Source organism: Octopus sinensis, linkage group LG4 (genome assembly GCF_006345805.1).
Source record: "Octopus sinensis linkage group LG4, ASM634580v1, whole genome shotgun sequence".
Lineage (NCBI taxonomy): Eukaryota > Metazoa > Mollusca > Cephalopoda > Octopoda > Octopodidae > Octopus > Octopus sinensis.
In genome coordinates, this window is record NC_043000.1 from 135796400 (window position 1) to 135815548 (window position 19149).

The 19149-nt window shown below is 37.4% G+C and overlaps 1 non-coding gene across 1 annotated transcript; it reads right to left on the bottom strand.

Annotated features, from left to right (window-relative positions):
* Positions 1 to 255: 255 nt before the first annotated feature.
* Positions 256 to 374, bottom strand: LOC115211234. The gene has a single exon (XR_003881554.1). It is a non-coding gene; the product is annotated as a 5S ribosomal RNA (ribosomal RNA).
* Positions 375 to 19149: the final 18775 nt, after the last annotated feature.

Genomic DNA, 19149 nt, shown 5'->3' on the forward strand with positions numbered 1-19149 from the left:
TTTTCATTTTTTTGACCGAGTCCTAAACGACAGATTAACAACGCGAGATGTGAAATGTTTCTGGTACAGATCAACGTGTAAAGAACGTAGTTGCCTGATTTGCTGGTGTATAATGTGTTCTAGGTAACTAAAAACTCAAATGACCCTAACAATGAGATGGAAAATAGGAAAATTCATAAGCCGTAATAAAAATGAATTTAAATTAGGCAGAGTTTATCTTGTAGTAAAAAAATAAATTAAGAAAGAAAAGGTGAATGCTTACAGCACCTAGGTTTCCCAAGCGGTCACCCATCTAAGTACTAACTAGGCTCGATGTTGCTTAACTTCGGTGATCGGACGAGAACCGGTGCTTTTAACGTGATATGGTCGTAAAGAGCCAAGCCGTAAATTTTAATATATTTATTCTAGAAACTGATACTAAAATTTCTTTTTGTAGAACAAGTTTATCCTCCTTAAAATTTATATTTTTTTACATTCGCTAACAACACATAATTTAACATATATTACACTTTTCTTTTCAATTATCTGACCGAGTCCTAAACGAGATATCAACAACGAGAGATGTGAAATGTTTCTGGTACAGATCAACATGTAAGGAACGTAGTTGCCTGACTTGCTGGTGTATAATGTGTTCTAGGTAACTAAAAACTCAAATGACCCTAACAATGAGATGGAAAATAGGAAAATTTCATGAGTCGTAATAAAAACGAAGTTAAATTAGGCAGAGTTTCGTTAGTAGTAAAAAAAAAAAAGGAATGCTTTCAGCATCCTTACACTGGGTTTTAGGTATAAAATACACTCTCGTTTATATCGCTGGCAAAGATATAACCCCCCTTCCCCGGCAACACCCACACTGAGACCACCAGCCCACGTGATTCCGACCATGCTTGGTCTTATCTGTGATGGAAACTCAACCATAGATATAGCAGCGACTCATCTCCCCACACAAAAATATATACAAAACAGTGCAAGAACATGCGCTGCTGTAGAGAGTAGCCAGCCCTGTTCATGCTAAACAGGTCAAAGGATAGAAACCTGACTAATATGGACCACCTCTACCTAGAGTTAAAAATGGGTTTCCGTTAGGATAACAGCTTTACTTTGAAAAGAAGTCAAAGTTACAGAATTATTGGCAACAATTCAAAAGGAATAAGAGATGGAAGAGGGCAACTTTCTGTTAAGGAAACGTATGCCATGTCAAACCCTGACCTGAAACGCACAAGGAAGTCGAAGAGAGAACATTTTGAAAATAATTGTTGGCAGGGTAGTAATGCAGAGCTGAAGGAGCGGCGATTCAACTAGAGAAAAGCAGAAAAGCCAGTCGCGAGACGAGAAAAGGGATGAAAAGTTGTCGATGGTATATGCTCCATTAGAAGCGCGTGTACAACGGCGAATGATGTAAGCATAGTCGAGAAAATCAATAAAATAGTGCTAATCAAACAAAAATATATTGTGGTTATTGTTTCTCCAGCGCGGCACTGGCATTTTTTCAGTCTCACTGTTGAAGATGCCATATAGTAGGGTTTAGATTTTGGAAACGTATAAGCAACCGTATTGCTCTTCGTAAAATGACATATAAATGGAATTAAGGAGAAAAATAACCAATAGTTGGTTAAAACTATTTACAAAGAATTATCCTGAGCGTCAGGCATAGAACATACCAAGCAGCACAATATCTGAAAGCGTGTTTAATGTACTAGGTGCATTCCAGAAGTTTTGAGACTTTTTTGAGAGGTGGTTGTAAATTTTCTAGACTTTTGTAATTTTCGTATATCATTAATATATATCTTACAAGCTGACCTGCCAACATTTTTTATTACCAATTGTAGGAGACGGCTGTAACAACATTTTGAACATGCTCTGCTAAACACTGCTTGTCGGAGCTAACTAGTTTACAGAACGAAGCTCGCGGTGTAATAAAGTTTTGTTAAACTGAGTGTAAACGCTCCAATAACTTACGAAATACTCCAGACTAATTATGGATTAACTTGTATGAGCCGATCATCAGTTTCTTGCTTGTACCAGAGGTTTCAATTTGGTTGAGAAGAGGTGAGAGACAATGAGATGTTTTATGAGGAGAGAGAGACGTCAGAGCAGGTTGAGAAAATTCGCAATTTTTTGTGTGAAGACCGTCGTATGTTTATAAAGACAATAAGCACACAATTTAGAGTTGGCATAGTAACTGCGCACAGAATTATACATGAAGATCTCGACACACCCAAAATTTGTGAAAAAGGTTGTTCGTAGAGTGCTCAGACGAACGGACGGAAAGACGCGTTTGGTGAAAGCAGAGCACTGGTTGGGCTCATTACCTTCAATACAAGAGTATTTGAGTCTCTGGTGACCTGTGACGAAAGCTTTCACGAAACAGCTGGAGCACTACAACAAGTGCATTGAAATCAGAGGATCTTACTTCCAAAGTGAAAAGAGTTTTGCATTTGTTTGGAATTAATATCTCTCCTGAGAATGTCTTAAGTGTTATGGTAAGCTCCTTGTGTATGTATGTATGCATGTATGTATATATGTATGTATTATTGCTTATACTCTTTAAAGATGTTATTAATAGAGATGTGATTTGGCAAGCCATGCATCGATAATTACATAACCAGCTGCAAAAGCTTATTGTTTTCGACGTCAAACTGTATTATAACAGTTAAAGATTCGCCGAAGGTAGCACAGAGTTAACAAACTAATCACATTTGCAGTTACAAACATAGGTCTAGCAAACAATGGCAGCATAAAATACATTGGACTTCATATCACGTGATTGCCGAACAGTTTTGTATGCGATAGTAAGAATATATTTATGAGTGTTAGACATTAGAGAACGAAGTGTAGCGATGAAGATGCCCATCAGTTGAAAAGAAAATGGTGGTCACCATGGTATATTTCTATAAAACAGTTTCATTTGCAGGTCTCATTCAAGTTGTTTATTTGTAGATTTGAAACACAATTCTTTTATTTCCCGAAACAGTATGTAAACTCTTTTAGAATATCTTACCTTAAAATAGTTCTCTGTGGATTTCATTTTCATGATGTGGCATATTACTAAGAAAAGAAAGATAAATAGAATAATAGATAACTGGATATACGTGTGTATATGCGCGTGTGTAAGAGTGTGTGCATATATATATATATATATATATATATATATATATATATATATATATACACATACAAATATTACATACATACGTATGTATATATGTGTAGATATATATATAAACATTATATATACATGTATGTATATGCGTATGTATGTATGTATGTATGTATGTATGTATGTATGTATGTATGTATGTATGTATGTATCTATGTATGTATGTATGTATATATATATTATATATATATATATATATATATATATATATACGGATGTATATATATGTATATATATACATGCGAGAGAAAGAGAATGAGAGAGAGAGAGAGAGAATAAGAGAGGGAATGAGAGAAAGGACAGAGGTCAGCGAAAAACCTGCAGAGAATTGAATATTTTCCCTGGCTGTGATGCCACAAGTTATCCATAAAGTTTTTCATTGGCTTACGGACATTGATCTGAGAAAATACGTCAAGAGAATTTTCTTCTAAATCTTGGCAAAGTCTGTAAGCAGAAGATATAGCTTCATCGGACTGGAATTTGGTATTTTTCCTACATAACAGATATCAAAGGAAGTTGCTTGTTTAGTGCCATCATCATCTCCAAATCACATGGAATGACATCAGCCTCGGGGAAAAATTTCATTGATTGCCTTGAAAATGTCAGCAAGGAAAATGGTTTAGAAGTTATTGGAGAAAGGAAATGTGGAAGAAAAAGAGAGTGAGCGAGAGAGAGAGAGAGAGAGAGAGAGAGAATAAAAGAGAGAGAGAGAGAGAGAGAAAGAGCGAATGAGGGAGAGAGGCGAAAGAAAGAAAATAGTTCGGATGTTATCGATGGGAATTAGAGAAGGATGAAGGAGAAATACCGAGCGAAATACATAAAGAGAAGATTATAAAGAAAATATTTAGAAGGAGAGTAAGAAAGAATGCGAAAGGGTTTGAGAAACTGAGAGAAAGAAGAGAAGGTGGGAAAGTAAGAAGTAGATGAAAATGGAGAGTAAATTTGATAAGGAGGGTGTATTGAATGTTTGTCGAACTGAAGAATTTCAGAAGAAACAGGCGATGTGAGAGAAATAAATAGAAGAGAAAAACAGAGCGGTATACGGAAAAGGTGAGATTTTGAGAAAGAAACGGAGCGATAGATAGATAGATAGGCAAGCGTGTTGGTAGGCAGAGAGCAAAAGAGAGAGGGTAAGTGTGTGTGTGTGTGTGAGAGAGAGAGAGAGAGAGGGAGGGGAGAGAGAAAGAATTACAGAGAGGTGAATAGCGAGAGAAATTGAAGCAGCTTTAAATATGCAGATAGAGAGAAAACGAAAGAGTGCATCGGTGAGAAATGGGTAAAGAGAGAGATAAAGTCGATAAATGGATAGACAGAGAGTGAAAGAGAGAGAGAGAGAGAGAGAGATACAGTGTGTCTGTTTGAGAGGGATAGAGAAAGATAGAGAAGTATATCTGAGAGAAAGAGAGAGGTACAGTAAGTGTGTGCGTGAGAGAGAGAGAGACAGAGAGACAGAGAGAGAAATAGAGAAATGCAGTGTGTGTGAGAGAGAGATAGCGATAAATGGACTTACACACACACACACACACACACACACACAAACACACACACACACAAACACACACACACACATACACACACACATATATATATATATATATAGAGAGAGAGAAAGGTGGAGAGAAAGGAGAAAACGACACTGAAACGTGATAGAAATAATAGCAATAGAATGAAAGAAAAACAAAATGAAATGAAAGTGAGAGCAATAGTATGTGTGTGTGTGTGTACGAGATAGATAGATAGAGAGAGAGAGAGAGAGAGGGGGAGAGAGAGAGAGATAGAGATAGAGAGAGAGAGAGAGAGAAACGGGAAATTACGAAGAGCTGGAAAAGCAGCAGAAAGTTTTGGTTATAAGCGGATATCAACAGATAAGGGAATCGAAGTGAAAACTGGTTTGTAGGTGGGTGATGTAATTTTCGAACACGGCAGTTTGGAATACATAACAAAAATATACGGCTAATTGCTGTTGGCTTTAGTTTTGGCAATATTTACCTCTGTGCTGCACATTCGACAAATATGTATGTATTTATAACAGAGTAAACAGGTGTAAATTAGAGCATTTATGTGTGTGTTTGTATGTTGGCATGTGTGTGTATTTATGTATACGCGTATAGGTGTGGGTAGTTTATATGTGTTATATATATATATATATATATATATATATATATATATATATATATTATATATATATATATATTCATTCAACTTGAGGTAAAATTAATTAATTATTCAGTTTGCTGGCACTGTTAGTTTCGAGCAGATCTTCAGAAGCGATAAGAAGCCGAAAGGGTATGCTCCACTTTCAGTGTTTTCAAATCCAAACCAAGGAGTTCTGAGCTGATGATAGAAATGTCGAGTTGACTAATCTTGAAACGTACGTTCTCAAATAACCTTTGCATTTGATTTTTTAATGTCTTTACCCCCATACTTTCGTGAGTTGAATTGAGCAAACACTATATGAGAGAGGTTTTCTTTAAGTATTAGAAATAGTTTTTAAAAAGTTTTTTTGCTACTATTTCTAATGAGTTCATATGCGGCAAAGTAATTTATTTACTAAGCCCTTTTATATAATATATATATATATATATATATATATATATATATATATATATATATATATATATATATATAGATATATATATATATATATGTATATATATATATATGTATATATATATATATATATATACAATATATATTTATGTATATATATATATGCATATGAATGTTTGAATGCATGAATATGTAGGTATGTATATTCACACACACATATACATACATATATATATATATATATATATATATATATATATATATATATATATATATATATATATATATATATATATATATACGGAAGCTTTATGAAAATAAACAAAAGACGAAGGCAGGTGGAAAACAAACGAACAATGTATTAGTATGGCGCTCAGGAAATATAAATAAAACAAGTCTTTAACGTTTCGAGCCTACGCTCTTCAACAAAAGATACACAGAGAGAGAAAAACACAGAAAGAAGGAGAAAAAATGCGTGCAGTAGCTAACGAATCAACATGGCGATCTGATTTCGGCCAGAGGTCAAAGATCAAACATGAGACGCGAGAGCGAAATAAGGGGAGATAATAGGGTTGATAAAGGGTTGAGGGACCAGCTAAAAGTGCGTGGGAGGGGTCTGGATGTGTGTATGTATAGGTTGGTGTATGTATTAGTATGTATAGGGGGTGTGTTGTGTGTGTGTGTGTGTGTATGAGAGTATTAGTGCGTAAGATTGGTCTGGACGTGCGTATGTATGGGGTTGGTGTATGTATTAGTATGTATTAGTATGTATTAGTACGTATTGGTATGTATAGGTGTGTGTGTGTGTGTGTGTGAGAGAGAGTATAAGTGCGTATGCGGGGTCTGGACGTGTGTATGTATAGGTTGGTGTAAGTATTAGTATGTACTAGTATGTATTAGTACGTATTAGTATGTATTAGTTGGTGTGTGTATTAGTATGGCACATCATATGTGATGTGATGTGTAAAGTCATGTGGTGTAGTGAGGAGAAAGGGGGGGAGAGAAGGGGAGGGGAGAAGAGGGGAGGAGAAGGGGAAGAGGAGACGATGGGGGAGAAGGAAGGTGAGGAGGGGGATGAAGGAGGAAAGAGGGAGAGGGGGAGAGAGAGAAGGTAGAGGGGAGTGAGGGAGCAGGGGAAGGGGAAGGAGGTGAGGGAGAAAGAGGGAAGAAGGGAAGGGGAGTAGGGGTGAAAGGATGAAGGACTGAAGAAGTAGGGGTCGGGGGGAGAAAGGATAGGTGAGGAGGGGGAGAGGGGGGTTAGATGAGGAGGGGGGAGAGTTGAGACCAAATGGCGTATAAGAGAGAAGAGAGAAGATTAATTCCTGTTCACGGCGCAAACGGGAATCCGGATGGCCTCTGTGTAAGGACAAACCGAACACAGATAGGTGTTGCAAGGAGTGACCGGTGGAGCGGAAATGGCGTGAGACCGGTGTGTCGTTCGCAAGGTGGATGTCACGAAGGTGTTCCGCGAACCGGTCAGCCAAGCGGCGTCCCGTTTGTCCGATGTACAAGGAATTGCAGAGAGAGCAAGAGATGCTATAGATAATATTGCTGGAGGTGCAGGTGAAGGAGTGGATGATGGAATAGGGTCGATGGTGGGTGCTAGTGAGGCGGGTGGTGTTGGAGAGGTAAGGGCAAGTGCGGCAACGTGGGCGGGAGCAGGGGAACGAGCCGGGTTGGGAGGTAGGGTCAGGGAAGGAGCTATGGACCAAAAGGTCTCGAAGGTTGTGGGCTCGTTTGAAAGAGGGGAGGGGTCGGTTAGGGAGAGGTGTGAAGTGGACGGGTCGGACTGGAGATGACGGAAAGCTCGAAGAATGGTGCGTTGGAGACTTAGGGTCGTGGGTGGTAAGTGAGGGGAAAAGGGAGGCGGGGAGACTACAGGGCGGGTTCGGGGAGAGAGAGCAGATACACGGTCCACGGACCGTGCTCTGGCAAGGGCGGTGTGGATAGTGGTGAGGGAGTATCCACGTAGGGTGAAGTGGTGAGCCATACGTTGAGACTGAGTCTCAAAGTCATGGTCGTCACTACAGAGACTACGTAGACGGAGGATTTGAATAGGGGATGGAAAGCTTGGTTGTGTTCTGGGTGGGAGGAAGAGAAGTTGAGGTATGAGTGTGAGTCTGTGTGTTTGTAGTGAATGGAGGTGGTAAGAGTGGAGTGAAGAATATATGCATATATTACGTACATACGTATACATACATATATATATATAAATGTAATATATATGTATATATTATATATATATATATATATATTATATATATATATATATATATATAAATATATGTAAAATATCTCTCTCTCTCTCTTTCTCTCTCTCTCTCTCTATATATATATATATATATACATACACACCCACCCACACACACACACATATATATATGTAAGTCCCAGAGATCGAAGTGTAGGAAGAAAGTCATCTGTAGAAAATATATAAAACCAACTTTCATGGACAATCGTGGTTTATTGAGACGGAAGGTTGTGGGTTAGTTTCGTATCGAAGAACAATAAGCTGAAAAAGTTCTTTTTATGTTCCAGGTGTGCAAATAAGAATAGAAGAATTACGGAATGGAGTAGGAAAGATTCAGGTTGCATGTTTCAGAGCGAGCAGAACCTCAGAAGTGGTAAAATCCAAGTGAAGTGTATACCTATTTCTTTACTACCCACAAGGGGCTAAGCACAGAAAGGACAAACAATGACAGACAAACGGATTAAGTCGATTATATCGACCCCAGTGCGTAACTGATACTTATTTAATCGACCACGAAAGGATGAAAGGCAAAGTCGACCTCGGCGGAATTTGAACTCAGAACGTAGCAGCAGGTGAAATAATGCTAAGCATTTCGCCCGGCGTGCTAACGTTTCTGCCAGCTCGCCGCCTTGAAGTGAAGTGTATACCGCCGGCTACTCTTCAGGCGGTATACACCTCTCAGACAGACAGACCGACAGACCGACAGACAGACCGACAGACAGACAGACAGACAGACAGACAGGCACACGCACACACACATTCACACATATAACCAAAAGCAACAATTCTCATATGCACGCGTGCACACATACGCATAATAAAAACACATACAAGTAAATGTATAGATTTCCCCCAGAAACTTAGAAACTCCGGGTAAAAAGCCATAAAACCCATGCTGAATATTTCTACTTCGTTCGTACTATCTAATAGAAAGATGATTACACTCTCTCATGCGCCAACACATTTTGCGTGTGTATGTATGTTTGCGTGGAACTCCTACGTATGTTGTATTTTCTATGCTGGTATATAATGTCTCAAAGAGTAGCTATTTGTTGTTTCGCCCTAAGTTCTATTTTAATGGACCTATAAGTCTTATAGAAGAGTGTGCATTGAAGTTAATTTGATTTAGAATCCGGTAAAACACAGATACATCCTTCGGACAATTTAATACCAATAACTGTTACACTTCAATACCACTTACTCATCTTAAGGAAGCTTTGATATTCGCTTTTAACATTGTTCTTATACTAAGTAAATTAGCATCGTAATTTCAGCTAAAAAATATTTAATGCAGTTTAACGGCGACCAGAACCTCAGAAGTGGTAAAATCCAAATGAAGTGTATACCTATTTCTTTACTACCCACAAGGGGCTAAACACAGAAAGGACAAACAATGACAGACAAACGGATTAAGTCGATTACATCGACCCCAGTGCGTAACTGGTACTTATTTAATCGACCCCGAAAGGATGAAAGGCAAAGTCGACCTCGGCGGAATTTGAACTCAGAACGTAGCAGCAGGCGAAATACCGCTAAGCATTTCGCCCGGCGTGCTAACGTTTCTGCCGGCTCGCCGCCTTGAAGTGAAGTGTATACCGCCGGCTACTCTTCAGGCGACCTATGATATATTGATGGGTCCAAGTTACTAACCGTATTAGACTCTTCTAAGCTGAAACAACGGATGACTATAAAGTTTCAGACAATGTCACAATATAATGGTTTGATGCCTTTATACGTAGCTGCTTAATATGCAACGTTATCTACAGATAAAGTGTCATCAATAGGTACCATGGATCATATAGAATTTACTCCCTTTAAATGCCATTACACCTTACATACACACAGCTATAGTACATATTAACTCTTCGAATACAAAATACGAACTATACTTGGGACGTCATAGCGATATCATCTTCTTACTTTGGAAACAAGAAAGCATGCTGTGTTTGCTCTAATGAAGCCTTCATATTTTATTAACTGGTACTCCGTCGCTTACGACGACGAGGGTTCTAGTTGATCCAATAAACGGAACAGCCTGCTCGTGAAATTAACGCGCAAGTGGCTGAGCACTCCACAGACATGTGTACCTTTAACGTAGCTCTCAGGGAGATTCAGCATGACACAGAATGTGACAAGGCCGACACTTTGAATTACAGGTACAACCAATTTTTGCCAATTGAGTGGACTGGAGCAACGGGAAATAAGGTGGTTTTTCAAGGACACAATGCGTCACCGGGAATCGAACACACAACCTTACGATCGTAAGCTGATTACTCCTAACCACTAAGCTACGCGCCTTCACGCTTATTTTATAAATTACTCAGCTTGAAAAGAGAATGCTTATTTTTTACAAACAAAATTTTAAAGTCTTTTAAATTTTATAAAAGGCGTGCTTATGTAGTAAGAAGCTTACTTCCCAACCTCAGGGTTCCGGGCTCAGTCCCAATGCGTGGTGCCTTGGGCAAGTGTCTTCTATTATAGCCTCGGGCCGACCAGACTCATGTGCGTGGATTTGGTAGGAAACTGAGAGAAACCCGTCGTATGTATGTACGTATATATATATATGTATATATATATATACATGCATATATGCACACACACACACACACACACACATACACACACACACACACACACACACACATATATATATATATATATATATATATATATATATAAATAAATAAAGCTGAAGGCGCATGGCTCAGTAGTTCGAGCGTCGAGCTTACGAACGTGAGGTTGTGAGTTCGAATTGCGGACCTAGCTGCGTGTTGTTTTCTTTAGCAAGACACTTTATTTCACGCTGCTCCAGTTCACTCACCTGTAGAAATGAGTTGTAACGTCACAGGTTCCAAGCTGTATCGCCCTTTGCCTTTCCCTTGGATAACACTGGTGACGTGGAAAGGGGGGGGTGCGGTATGCATGGGTGACTGCTGGCCTTCCACAAACAACCTTGCCCGGACTTGTGCTTGGGAGGGTAACTTTCAAGGTGCAATCCCATGGTCAGTCATGACCGAAGGAGGTCACAGCATGTATGTATATATCTATGTATGTATGACTGTTTGTCACCCCCTCCACCGTTTGAAAATCGGAGTTGGTCTGTTTGTGTCCCCGTAACTTAGCAGTTCAGCAAAAGAGATCGATAGAATAAGTAGCAGGCTTAGAAAGAAAGTACTGGGGTCGATACATTCGACTAAAAATTCTTCAAGACGGTGCCCCAGCATGGCCGTAGTCTAATGACTGAAACAAGCAAAAGATAAAACAAAAGATAATTCTTCCCAGGTAAGGTAGTAAATAGTAATCTAGTACATTCTTTCGGTTGACTGCAAATTTATTTCAGTAAGGCTTATTTAGCATGATACAGATCTATTATGAAATTACCTCATCCATTATATTTCATTTATCAGCATTGTATTATACGAGCAAAACGCCCCCCGTTCAATGAGTTGTCAAACATTTAAACCAAATTTTCTCAAAATAACTTGTCCGACCGTCCCATAGGCCTCCCCTTTGAGAAACACGGATTTAACCTAAATTTGAGACAGTGCGTACAAATGCAGGTTCCCACGGCTTTATCGATTGCATTCTCACCTGGAATCGATTTTTGTACTTTTTTCAAGACGTATTCACGTCCTGATACCGTCGGTATCTACATATCAAATTTGAGCGCAATCGGATGGAGGATGCCCAAGATCCTAGAAGACACAGACAGACACACAGACACACAGACAGACAGAACGGATTATATATAATAGATGTGCATGTATGTGTGTGTATGTGTGTGTGTGTGTGTGTGTGTGTGTGTGTGTGTGTGTGGAGAGAAGGTCGAAACTGTCGAGAGAACGTGAACAAATGTTCTTTAGGAATAGCTCGAAGCACACACATAATGCTATAAATGATAGTCTGTAAATATTGGGTTGAAAATTCTTTTTGGATAGAAAAAGACCAAGGCTGCTCTTATGTATATTTATTTATCGTATGAAATAGACCAATATATGAGTAAGATTACATACCAAACCCAAATACATAAATTAATCAGATAATTTTATTTAAACTAAAATTGAAAGCCGTCTCAGAAGTTGCTTGCGACTATGTTTTTTAAAATTGTTTATTTGATTTGAGGCGGTTGCTTGAGTGTACAATTGTGTGAAGGTACATATGAACTGCATGATTATGCATGTGAACGTGTGTTTGAATTTATTCTTCCCTTCTTAGATTTTTTTTCTTCTTTCGTAGATTTCTGGATGTCTAAACGTAGGTGTATGACTATATAGATAAGTGGGTTGGTGTAGAAAAATTAATTTATATATATGTATATGCGTGTGTGGCGGTAGTGGTGTAGTTGGCCTATGAGCTTTTCAGCCCACCCTCGTGTGTGTGTGTGTGTGCGTGTGTGTGTGTGTGTGTGTGTGTTTGTGTGCGCGTGTGTGTGTGTGTGTGTGTGTGTGTGTGTGTGTGTGTGTGCGTGCGAGTATGCTAGTACGCACGGTTGCTTTTCTCTGATCGAGTTCCTGATTGCTCTCACCTCTTAATGTCTGACAGCTTAGAAAGTCGAAATCTTATTTTCCTTAGATATCCTGACTACAGTGTTTTCTTTTTTTCTCTTCTTTATTTCACTGATAACATTAAGATAATAGCTTTCTTTTTCTTTTAAGAGAGCAAAAATTGTTCTCTTAAGTTTGTGTACAGTTCTGCCTGAGTATTGTCAATCAATTGAAGTTGGTAAATAATATTGGATTGAATTACTTCTTTCTTCTGAGGATCTGGCGTTTCAATGTTATTATGCAAACGTCAACGTAACGATTATTGCATAACATACTAGTATTCGCTAGTGAAACACGTCTGAAGATTACGATATTATGATAATAAGGCAGCGAATTGGCAGAAAAGTTAGCACGCCGGGCGAAATGCTCCTTCCACAAAATTTCGGGCCTTGTGCCTAGAGTAGAAAAGAATATTATTATAATAACAAAATTCTCGTGTTTTATAGCCACTCTCGGATATACAGGAGAGGGGCTTTCTCCGTCCTGGTTGCGGATCCGTGGAATAAGCTGCCAGACGAGATGGTGAAGATGCCGACGACCGCTCGGTTCAAAGTCTCCCTTGACCTCAAGTGGCCTGAACTCTTTACATGAACACCACCCTGTACATAACTCCATGTCCCCCTACATGGCCTTGCTTTTTGCTTTTTGAGCCAAAAAATTGACTAACTAACTAACTACCTAACTATTCTGTAAATTATTGAAATGCATATAATACCAACAAGAAAATCGGAAGACAAATTTTAATAATCGATCGGAATTTGGATGTACAATGATTTCAATGGAGTCCTAAACGATTCATCTGTTATAAAATTGACATCATTTGGTTGCATTCCGTAAGGGTGTCTGCTCAGCCTATGAACTTTTCAGAGGACCCTCGCACGTGCGCGCACACACGTGTAAACAAAACAAATTTGTTTCGAAATTATCTGTCAGGCAGATAATTTATAGTCGAGTCTGCTGCGTGTCTGACGATATATGCCTAGCTTGCGAATAAAAGTATAAGGGGATAGTGGCTGTTTGCGTGGTGATTGCGTTTTATTGGTTAATTTTCAGTCATCAACCAACAAACGATAGTTTGGCATGGAACTGTCTTCGTGCGTGCTTGTTCTGCTTGACGTGTCGAAGTGGAAGAAGCCAATGGGTGTACATCTGTGCGTGTGAGCTTCTTCTTTTGTGTGTGTGTGTGTGTGTGTGTGCGTGAGCGTGTTATGTTTTTATGTATTTATGAGTGTGGAATGTAGATGTAACAGAAACAATGTCGCATTTTAAACTTGAGAAAAGCCTTGTATATTTGTTCTTACCTGCTTCATTTATCTAAATAAAATTCACAAATTACCAAAAAAAAAACGAGATCAATATCATAAAAGCCATATTAGTTATAATAATCGATGTGCTTTTTCTTTTTAACCACCAAAGAGTCGAAATATTGCAACATGCATCAAAAAGCCGAAATACTGCAAAATGCATTAAAGAACAGGAAAATATTGCAACATGCATCAAAGAACCGAAATATTGCAACATGCATCAAAGAGCCGAAATATTGCAACATGCATGGAGAAAAGAAAGAAATGTAAATTGACACTTACTATTGATTAAAGGAAATGCAAAAGAAAGAAATGCAAATGACATTGACTCCTTTCATTTTAAAGCTAAATTAAACAAGATCTGTAGAACTATACAAGAAAACGCTCACACACTCACACACACACACAAGAAGTAACACACACTCACACACATAAGAACAAATACGCACACGCTCACACACAGAGACGTATACCCATTTGTTGCTGAAAAATATTGGAATTATAATATGTTGTACATTCTGTGGTATCCTTTTATCACAACAAATTTGTTTAGTTCATCAAAATTAAGTTATATTAAAAATTTATTAAGTTAAATTATCGCATTCTCAGTTTTAACAAAATAATTGTCTACAAATCCTAATGACATCTTTACGCAATTATTCAATCTACGAATGATAATTTTTATAAATTTACAAGTAATGAATCAAAAATAATTTAGTAATAATTTGTTTAATTCGATAACTATTTCATTAATATGTGTCTCATAATGCGAATTATCTTTGCTTATAATTATTTCGGTTTTATACTTTCGCTATTATATAGATTCAACTTCATCATAAATCCATTTTTTATTTATTATTATGGTAATCTGCATGCAGATATGATTTTTATATGATTTTTATATGCTTTGGTATGAAGAGTATTATAATGAATTTATTTATTCGAAGTTAAGGATCATATTTTGTACATTTTTAATTTTTTATATTAAGAACCCGGTTTAATAATTATCGTGATATCGTAATTCACACATGAGTCTCTTTTCGTTTTGAGAGGCCACAGATTGTACAACATCTAGGGATTTCAATATTTTTTCAGAAACAATGCTAGTCCCATACATTTTAAGGTTTATTATGACATTCTGTAACCCTTTTGAGCGTGTGGATTTCTCAATTATAGTCTAGTTATGAGCCAACTCTGCCTTTGTATACTGTGTGATGTTTGTAACTACGGAGACCTGTAGAAAGTGATTTTGTCTAATACTATTTTTTGTCACGGTTTTCTTTGCCGAAGTATAATGGCAGCTGGTTTCTAAATACTGGTCACATGACATGTAACTTAAATTGCACTAAAAGATACACAGACACACACACACACTTATACACACATACACATACACACATATACGCGCAAATGCACACATATACATGGACACACGCACAAGCACACATATACATGGACACACGCACAATTGAACTCACACATGTCCACACATGAATATAATATTAATGTAGTAGCCGTTTACTTCGAAATTTTAGAAACTCTAATCCTTCATTTAGTGTCTACTTAGTGTACATAGGTAGACATGCAAAATATGTTTAGTGTACATATGGATATACATACATAGACCAAGAATCACTTTCTATTGAAAGAACTGACCAGCTGTATAGGAGTAAACACATTTTTCTTCTTTCACTCTTCTTTCTTCCTTTCCTTCTCTTTTCCATTGACACTCCTTTCAGATACAAAGGCACACACATGCACTCTCTCTCACTTTCTCCCCATTCATCACCCTCTTTTACTATCCTATATCTCTCTCCACCCCTACACACTCAATAATACTATAAAAAGAGACAAATCTCCTAAACAAAAATCTGTAAATATAAAACCATCCAGATTTCTGAGTACCTTATTTCTTCTAATATATAATACCTGTACATCATCTCCAAAAACCTTTTTAATATATATGTATATATATATATATATATATATATATGTTCATACGCATACAAATGAATTTTGGGTCATCCTATAAATAATGTGGTTTTTTCAATTGTATGTACTAAAATTCGGAGGGGACGGGATAAACTACCTGTATCAACTTGCTATAAAAGCAGGTAGTAATTTTACCTTGTCCTTATTCTTAGTATAAATTTTGACGAGTGCATTTCGATTTTAACAGTTATTTTTTCAGAGATTTAATAGAAGTGACAAAGGAGCATATTCGGTAAATTTTGCTTTAGTTAAATAAAGGCAGCAACTCAACGGAAAGCACGAGGAATTTTAATGCAGTATAATGGTGTCGAACAATAAGCGTAAGCTAGAATCAACGACGGTCCCAGAGATTCCGAGCCGGAAACTACAACTTAGGAGACTAGCCTCGTCCTGGAAAATCTGTAGAGCACAACGAGGACGTCCTGCAAACCCTAATCGAACAAAATCTCATCGTAGCTGTTGAGGAACTAGTCAAGAATCTTGGAATTTGGTCATTTAACCATTCATCGACACCTGCATGTCATAAGCAAAGCCAACAAATTAGATCAATGGGTTCTTCACAAACTTTCTGAGTCTAATCGCATGCAGTGAGTGAATGTATGCACTTCTTTGCTGTCACGTCTCACGAATGAACCTTTTTTGGACCGAACAGTGACTGGTGAAGCAAAATGGGTTCTCTCTAAAAATATCAAGCGCCGAAGACAGTGGGTAGGGAAAGGAGAAACACCGGCAACCCAGGCTAAAGAAGGTCTTCATCCATATAAGGTGTTATCTGTTTGGTGTGATATGAAAGGTTTAGTCCACTTTGAACTTTTAAGCCCAAAACAATCAATAACAAAGGAGATCTGCTGCGTGCAACTTGAGCGGCTTAAGTCAGCGCTAGAAGAAAAACGACCATCTTTGGTTTCAAGACGAAAGGTGTTCTTCTATCAAGATAATGCTCGGTCACATACAGCAAGGATTAAATTCCTGCAATTCTCAAAATAATTTGGACGGAAAAAAAATGACTTCTGTAGACGCGGTCAAAACAGTCCTGGAGGAGTTTTTCATCACGGACAATTGAATTTTGGAAGAGGGGCTTTGCAAGTCTGCCAGATAGATGGAAGAGCATTGTAGAAAATGAAGGAGAGTAAATTTTAGATTAAAAAAGAACTTTATCTCAATTATGAATAGTAAAAGAAGAGTAAAAAACCGCATTACTTATGGGGTGACCCAGTATACATATATATGCGTGTTTAGTTATATTTACATACACATTTGCATAAGTATATATATATATATATATATATATATATATATATGTATATATATCCTTAAATCCTTAAATCCTTAAAAATGTTTTAGCCCGAAGGCCGCGGCCATGCTGGGGCACCACCGCTGAATGAGCTACACTAGTTTGTGAATCCACCTCTGATACGTGGCACTTGATCAACAAGGGAGTTCGATGCTGCTGCCCGCATCCGTGTCTCCTGTCGTGAGGTAGGTTCATCTGGGACTCCCAACAAGAAGAGATCCAGTTTAGTTTTAAAGAAACCCACATCCACACCATGTAAGTCTCTCAGGCATTTAGGGAGGATGTTAAAGAGCTGTGGTCCTCTGAAACCCAAGCTGTTGCAGTATCTGGACCTGTATTTTGATGGTGATGTTGGAATCCTTGGCACCACGCAGCGGCGCCCCGTTCTGCGGTTGGAGTAACTTTGAATGCCAAAGTTTGGGACAAGACCCTCCAGGATTTTCCAGATGTATATCACTGCATATCTCTCCCGCCTCCGCTCCAGGGAGAAGAGGTTTAATACCTTCAGTCTTTCCCAGTAGCTGACATTTTGCATTGAGACGATTTTCTTAGTGTAGCTTCTCTGAGTTGCTTCGAGTTCTGCTGTTTGTTTTATATTGTGTGGTGGCCAAAGTTGGGAGCAGTAGTCCAAGCGGCTGAGGACAAATGTTTTCCATAGGACCATCAGTGTCTCCTTCTCTCTTGTTCTGAAAGTTCGGAGAATCCATCCAGCTAGCCGTCTGCATTTTATCACCAGATTAGCAATATGCATTTGGAAAGATGCATCATTGCTCATGTCAATGCCCAGGTCACGCACTGATTTTGTCTATGTATATAGGTATATATATATACACATGCATATATATATATACATATATATATATATGTCTATGTATATAGGTATATATTTATACAGGCATATATATATACACACACACACACACACATATATATATATATATATATATATATATATATATATATATACATAGCTGTGTGTGTGTGTGTATACACTCGCGTACACAGACACACAAACACATAGATACACCCACACATGAATACGCCCACACATACATACACACATATATATATAATATATATATATATTATATATATATATATATATATAATATATATATATATCGAGAGAAAGCAAGGAAATGAGAGGGGAGATAGTCAGATTGTTATGGCTTTGCCTGGGAGTAATATACTATGATAAATGCATAATTTCTGTCAGAGATAACACACATATAAACTAAACAAAATACATGCATCCCAGGCAAATATGCATCTATATTTTAAAATTGATACTAATGATATTTGATTTGATAGTACAGTCGTATATCATTTGTTTTTCTTTACTCCTTTTTTAGTGCTATATTCTCTCATTCGCTTACTGCTGTTTGGGCCATGTTTTGATAACACAATGTATTCGTCAATTATAATTTCGAAATTTTGTTGAAGAACATCTAGCAGATGCATAGTATGCAAGTATCTAACAGGATAATTATATACCTATTTTATATGCTTGAATTTCATCTAAATTTTTGTTTACAAGTATTTTATCTTGTATATCAGTATATTAATGATAGTTAATTTCTCCAGGCCTAGTTGGTAAATACTTTTCTTTCATTTTTAATATGTATGATAGATAATCTATGATAAAATGTATATTTTTGTATAAGATAAAACAATTTATTAAAATATATAAAAAATAATGCTTATATTAGAATTTGTTTATAACATACAATTACACTTCAGAGATGATGAAAGAGTTGATATGACGCTCATGCTTACTCCAATGTAGTTCCTTGGTTTCAGCTTTTCTACTTGCCTAGGGATTATATTTCAAAATAAGGAAATCTATTGGAGTCCTTTTAATTTAGAATGGTTTCAGATCTATAGTGGGCTTGATTTTTAAAGGTAGTATATTTTTGTGAAAGTATATTTTTTGGTTTTTAATTCCGACGGAAAGTACATTTTTGAGTGTCGTTTAGATGATCATTGACCGTAAATGATTTCCCAATCTATTTCATATGTTCGAGATATTCCTTTTCTTCTTTATTTTCTATCGA